The sequence below is a fragment of the Euprymna scolopes genome, chromosome 23 (assembly GCF_053919585.1).
Source record: "Euprymna scolopes isolate OS-2025 chromosome 23, ASM5391958v1, whole genome shotgun sequence".
Taxonomy (NCBI): domain Eukaryota; kingdom Metazoa; phylum Mollusca; class Cephalopoda; order Sepiida; family Sepiolidae; genus Euprymna; species Euprymna scolopes.
The window spans coordinates 107289640-107297139 of NC_136504.1; the positions used below are offsets into that span (position 1 = coordinate 107289640).

A 7500-nucleotide genomic window follows, 5' to 3' on the forward strand; every position below is an offset into this window, starting at 1 on the left:
AGGAACGCTCCGATTTTGATCAAAGTTAACACTTTCAGCATAACAAGTGCATTTTTATCATCACAAAAGAAGAATCCTGCGTATAAAATCAACAGTAAATTCTTTTATAAGACAGGGACGCGTTCGAAATGATTGTTTCTGTTTAAAGCACAACCCGAGCATGATATTTGATATTTGCATTTTAAACTTCAATTCAAGCCATTATTTAAAAACAATTTCATAATATCAACAATGAATTCTCTACAGTGCAATGTAAACTACAATGTATTGTTGACTAAATCACTTCGGAGAAGCACGTGAAGCTTCCACCCTGTGCACCACGGTTGGTCCTCGAAGAGAGTAGATAATCAATCGATTTAGTAGAAAAGATGGGCGATTGAAATGGCAAAAGTATTGGAAGTGTAGAAAAGTCGTTGATATATATATTTTTTTTTTACATAGGCATCACCACATTATCAAGGCCAAGAGGCCACTCAAGGATAAGGGTTAAAGAGTGTACAGTAGACATTGGACAATATAGTAATCATTAGTAATGAAAATTTTGTAAATTTGATAACTTATATGGAATGGCTTATCAAGAACTTATTTACGTTAGACTTGAAGACAACCATATTGTAGTCAGCCGGAAAGCAGGAAAACAGAAGACAATTCCACAGGCGTGCAGTTCTAAGAAAGAAGCTTTGTTCATGGAATCTACGTTTAGGTTTAGGCACAGATAAAGAGTGGGGGGAATTATTGATAGTGTTTACAGCTAGACGAATGTTTCTTGTGAAAGTTTGGCGAGGGGGGGACCATAGACTGAAGCTCAGTCGAACACTTTCCATGAAAATAACGATACATCAGAGACAAACTCGCAACATCTCTTCTGTGAGATAGAGGTTGAAAGGAAGAGAAAAGGACATCTCCTACGAGGCTACAAAGTCTATTTTGAACTCTATCAAGGCAGGACAAGTCCTTTCTAACAGCTCCTGCCCAGATGTGGCAACAGTATTCCATCCTTGGACATACCTGGCTCTTATATAGATAGAGAATAGCATCAGCAGTGAGATATCTACCGGATCGATAGAAAGATCCCACCATTTTTCCAGTGGCCTTGGCAACAGATTTGATGTACGTGTTCCATTTAAGATCAGGAGTAATGGTCAAGCCAAGAAGCTTGTCAAAACTTCAGGCCTCCTGAAAACGAGAGCCATTCATTTCAATTGATGCCAGATGTGGATCAGAATGTTGATGATGTAAAGAGAGAAGCTTGGTTTTAGATACATTAAAAGTAACCAGCCATTCCTTACCCCATTGTACTGCGTGCTCAAGATTAGAGGAGAGAGAATTGGAGAGAGATATATAGGTCAACGTGATATATATATATATACATATATATATATATATATATATATATATATAGGTCAACGTGATATATATAAATATATATATATATATATATATATATATATATATATATATATATATATTACGATGACACACCGGTTTTCACCAGATCAGCGAAGTTAAGAAACGTTGAGCCTGGTTAGTATCAGATGGGTGACCATTTGGGAATTCTAGGCGCTGTATGTGCTCTCCGCTCATCTGGCATTGTTTCCAGTCGTTCTGTATCTCAACTTGCCACTGGTATGCAACAATGTTGACTCAGGAGAGGCGTGGTTGGAGACTGCGCAACTCTTGCCACACAAATTCCACGCGCAGGCACCCTTACAGTGGGTATCCATAGTCTGTCAAGACTAGTGGAAACCACACACACACACACACACACACACACACACACACACACACACACACACACACATATATATATATTAAATTTATTTATACAAACATTGATGGCTACATATGTGCATACATGTTTCTGTAATCACCCGCGTTGGGGGATTACGTCTTCAGACCAAGTTCTCGACGATAATTCTTGGCCTGAAGACGTAATCCCCAAACACGGGTGATTACAGAAACATGTATGCACATATGTAGCCATCAATGTTTGTATAAATAAATTTCATATACCTGCTCTGTTTACTCATTGAGCACTCTTTGGTAGACACATGTTGTTTCATTGGATGTACTTCCAGGAAACTAAACTCTACTGGCTATATATATATATATATATATATATATATATATATATATATATATATGAACAAATGATTAATAAAATATGTTAAAAGACATCTTGAAAAAGAGTTAAAGACATATTTAATTTTAAAAAAGGAAGCACAAGATAAATGGATGCTGAGTTTATTTTACTTGTGAATATTAACTCTTTAATATTTATAATATATTTTAAGTTTACCATTTTGATTACTTTAGTAAACTTATTGTAACTTTTATTTTTATATATATATATAATTGACTTTTTTGTTGTTCCTTCTTATGAAACTGATTTTTAATTTAATTAAAATTTGATTTTTAAATTTAAAAAATTTTTTTAAAATTTTTTAATTATAAATCACATTACTTTATATATATATATATATATATATATATATATATATATATATATATATATATATATATATATTCAATTCCGGGCAACGTTGAGTCTCCCTGCTACTTTTAAGACATCTAAAACCTTGTAATATACGGCATAATCACGTTTGACATACCAGTTTCCATCAGATCACCGAAGTTAAGCAATGATGAGCCTGGCCAGTATCAGATGGGTGACCATTTGAGACTTCCAGGTGCTCTCCGCTTATCTCGGCATTTGTTTCCAGTCGTCCTGGACTTCTCCTTGCCACTGAACAAGTAGAGCGATTTAGGTGAGGTGTGGTTGACCATTGCGCAACCCTTGCTTCACAATTACACGTGCAGCTGCCCCTACAGGGAATATTCTTTGTCTTACACACACACACACACGCGCGTGCGCATACACACACACACACACACACACACACACACACACACACACACACACACACACACGCACACACACACAAATTACTAGAAGCCATACTTATAAAAAAAAAACAAACAAAAAAAAACTACAGCTCTTTTTAAACCGGATCTCATTTAACACCGGGACAAATATACTAACAGTATTTAATAACTAACATGAAACTAAATTAAAAAACTATGAAATAGGAAAATCGAAACTAAAAATAAAATAAAATAAAAATAATTCGCCCCCAACCCTCCTGCACCCACCTTTATAGTCAATTAAGAGAGAAATATATATATATATATATATATATATATATATATATATTATTTTAACAATAACTTTTCGGCGCCATTCTATATAATATACCTGGCGAAATTAAAAAGACAACTCGGCAAATAGAAAAGATATCCAGAAAGTTCGAAAAAAAAGAAAAGCTGTCGTGTTCAATCAGACGTGTCTAAATAATGAGTTGCTGCCAAAATCGGGTTTCGATTCTGGCTTGAGGTAATTGCTTGTCATGCCTCACCGATGAGCTGTGAAACAGCGAAACAGTACTGTATGTGAATGACTATAATGCTCCCTATCTTGGATTGAGCATATTAGGAAGTGATATACAAATTACCATCAGCGTACGATGCGATACTCTTTGTGTAAACAAATTGAGCATAGGTATCTGGACAATGTCAAAAGATTGTTAATTCATTACCCGCATAGCAGCAGCCGAATAGCGCAACGGTTAGAAGCTCCGACTGTCATATGGACGGTCGGGTTTCGATCCTGGCTTGATGTAGCTGCTTGCCTAGCCGCATTGATGAGCTGTGAAACAGTACTGGATGTGGATGACTATATATATATATATATATATATATATATATATATATATATATATATATATATATAATTTAATTACATGGGTCAGTGATTACGTATGAATGAATAGTAGAAAGATCTCATTAGAGCTTTAAATATTTTCTTTCAAGATACCACGTTAATAAGGAATAGTTTTTACACATTTTCGGAAAGTTTTCCTTTTATTGGTCAAAACCTTGTATACAATTGTTTCAGCCTCCAGTGTTAGCACATAAAAAGATAATTGTTCATCAAATTATAATTTCCACAACCTTGAGATTCATCAGGGCGTTAGAAAAAACAAACAAATAATATTTCAAAAGTTATTTCACAAAATTTTTCCGGCCCACGAATTGGACCTTTCCAACGGCTGCTTTTTTAAAAAAATTTTTTAAAAAATTTCTTGCCCTTTGAACCAAGATCAAAAGCCTCCAAGATCCCCATCCCCTCTTACCTGCAATTTTTGCTTTCACCCCTTCCTCTAAATTTTACCCATCTTGGAGAAAAAGAAATACAAACTAACCTCCATCCCTTACCCAAAAAATTTTCTTTTCTCCATTCACCCCCATCTAGAGGGCATCCCCACCTAGAAACTGACCCGCAGAAGCGAGGTTCCTTTTACAAACCTAGTGGAACGGGCAGTCTATCAACTAGACGGGGTTGGGAGGGTCCTACTAATCACCTTTTGTTTTTTCTTCCCCCGCCCTCGACACAAATGAATTATTGTTACCATTTTATTGTTATCTTTTTTGTTTTTACACGTCAATAAAAAATGTTTTAAAAATTGGGAGTTACTAGGACGTCCCCCAATATGAAAGGGTGAATGCGGTATTATGGTGAAAGAAGATACTAGCTGGGAGAAACTTTTGACTTTGTTTCGTTCTGGAGTGACAAGGATGACCAACGACCCCCAAAATCCCCCCTTTTGAGTTGGCCATGTGCCTAAGTTTTTTGTTCATCGTTGATTTTTTTTTCTGTATTTTTTTAACATGAATAAAAGATTTAATATCTCAAAGTGTAGTATCTGTTCTCCAGATGCTGCACTACACATTTTTTAGTCTTGGTTAAATGAGGAGAAATCTTTCATGATTGATACATTTTTTTATTTTTGTTACTGACCAGAGTGTCCCTTTTTGGGGAGCTAGTCCCCCCACACACACACATTAAAAACCGACCTTGTGTCTAACTCTGCCCTCGTGGGGAGGCATGTAAAAAATTATTTTTTTATTCACAACCATAGACGTAAAGTTTCAAGCGGGCTTTATCTATGGGCCGAAAAAAAAAACAGTTACTAGCAACTAGTTGACCGAAACATGAGTGTGTAGCGGCATATTAATGCTTATGTAAAACAAGTAAAAAAATATATCTCGCTCTACTTTGGTATTGAGCACTTTTGCATTAACCTTGTAAAAATTTAACTGATCGTTTCTTCTCTAGAAAATATTAACTTGGAATTATTCATCCCGTTTCCCGTTTCTTGCCTTTTTAATCCCATAAACTGTCACGAACTGTTAAATAACTTTTTTTTTAATGCAATCGTATCGTTTGTTGCATTTAATGCATTAACCTGCAAAATTTATTGTATATTTTGCAAACCTCCTCCCTTTGATTTGAAGAATTGCATTCTTCGAAACTCCATGGAATAAGGCTTTAATTTAAACTCGTTGTCCGATAATTAAAATTGTATATACCTTCCCTACAGGTTTTTTTTGTTGAAAATCTGGATAAATTTTCAATAACAAGATTGTTATATATATATATATATATATATATATATATATATATATATATATATATATATATATATATATATATATATATATATATATATATATATATATATATATATATATATATATATATATATGGAGATATATATATATATACATATGGAGATATATATATATATATATATATATATATATATGGAGATATATATATATATACATATGGAGATATATCTATATATATATATATATACATATGGAGATATATATATATATATATATATATATACATATGGAGATATATATATATATATATATATATATATATATACATATGGAGATATATATATATACATATGGATATATATATATATATACATATGTATATATATATATATATGGATATATATATATATATGGATATATATATCTATATATATATACATATGGATATATATATATATTTATATATATATGTATACATATATATATGGATATATATATATCCATATATATATATATACATATGTATATATATATATATATTTATATATATATATACAGATGGAGATATATATATATATCTATATATATCTATATCTATATCTATATCTATATATATATATATATATATATATATATATATATATAGAGAGAGAGAGAGAGAGAGAGAGAAGGGTCATATTCAGATAGATCTTTACCTTAATGGCTATACCCGTAACCCCCCCTCCCCGCTGCTAACTCTGCCCGCTCACTCATATTTTCTATCATTCACACTGAGGAAGATCGAAGGATCGGTCGAAAATTATGTGCTTTTGAATGAAATATTCTTGTTTTTTTCAAAAGACTTTTTGTATTCCTACACGTCAACACACAGGAAATAAATACAGAAAAGATATAAACATTTATATATTTTTCGTATTTATTTTTTATTCATACATATATGCATATACATATATATATATATATATATATATATATATATATATATATATATATATATATGTATGTATATATATATATATATATATATATATATATATATTTTTTTTTTTTTTTTATTACATTTTCACCCCAAACAAGGCATATTGCCACTTTGTTATATATATATATATATATATATATATATATATATATATATATATATATATATATATATATATATATATAATTTATTTATACAAACAGTAATGGCTACATATGTGCATACATGTTTCTGTAATCACCCGCGTTGGGGGGATTACGTTTTCAGGCCAAGAATTATCGTCGAAAGCTGATATTTCAAACAAAAACATTTTCTTATTTCGTTAACAAAGTTAGAATGTAACCTGAGTGGGAGTTATAAGTGGGGGGGGGGGACAAATAATATATTATTCCTGCTCTGTTTGTTCACTCATTGAGCACTCTTTGGTAGACACATGTTGTTTCATTGGATGTACTTTTAGGAAACTAAACTCTACTGGCTATATATATATATATATATATATATATATATATATATATATATATATATATATATATATATATATATATATATATATACGTGTGTGTGTGTTCACACATAGTTAATATCTGTAGTCTTATGTGTCCCCTCACGCACAAAACTACATGTGCGAGTGTCATTGTATATCTATTAGTGAACAATGACTTACAAAGAGGCTGGTGTTATTGTTTGTGCTAAGCCACGATCCCCATATAACAAGCCTGTCCAAAAAGTCTCGTTTATCGGCTGACGTCAGAACTATTGGTAATAACTTACGCCTAAGCATATAAACAGGACGCTTGGAAAAGAACGCTTCGAGGAATATGAGGATGGTAATTTCTCTCTTAAATTATTTAATCCTTTATCTAGTAATTTTTTTTTAATTAGATGTTGTGGAAAAGGGGGTACTGCTTGTTTCGGTGATATATAAGCATATTGTGTGTAATTATGTAAAATAATTTTTTTTTTTTTTAAATTTGCTTTTACAATTAAAATAATAAAGAATTTTTAGTATTTAAAATCCATGAAAAAAAAAATGTTTATTTATTTAA

General features: G+C 31.6%; 1 protein-coding gene across 2 annotated transcripts in view; it reads right to left on the bottom strand.

Annotated features, from left to right (window-relative positions):
- LOC145246126 (uncharacterized) overlaps positions 1 to 7500 on the bottom strand; it is a 287143-nt gene that overhangs the window by 279119 nt on the left and 524 nt on the right. The window lies entirely within an intron of this gene.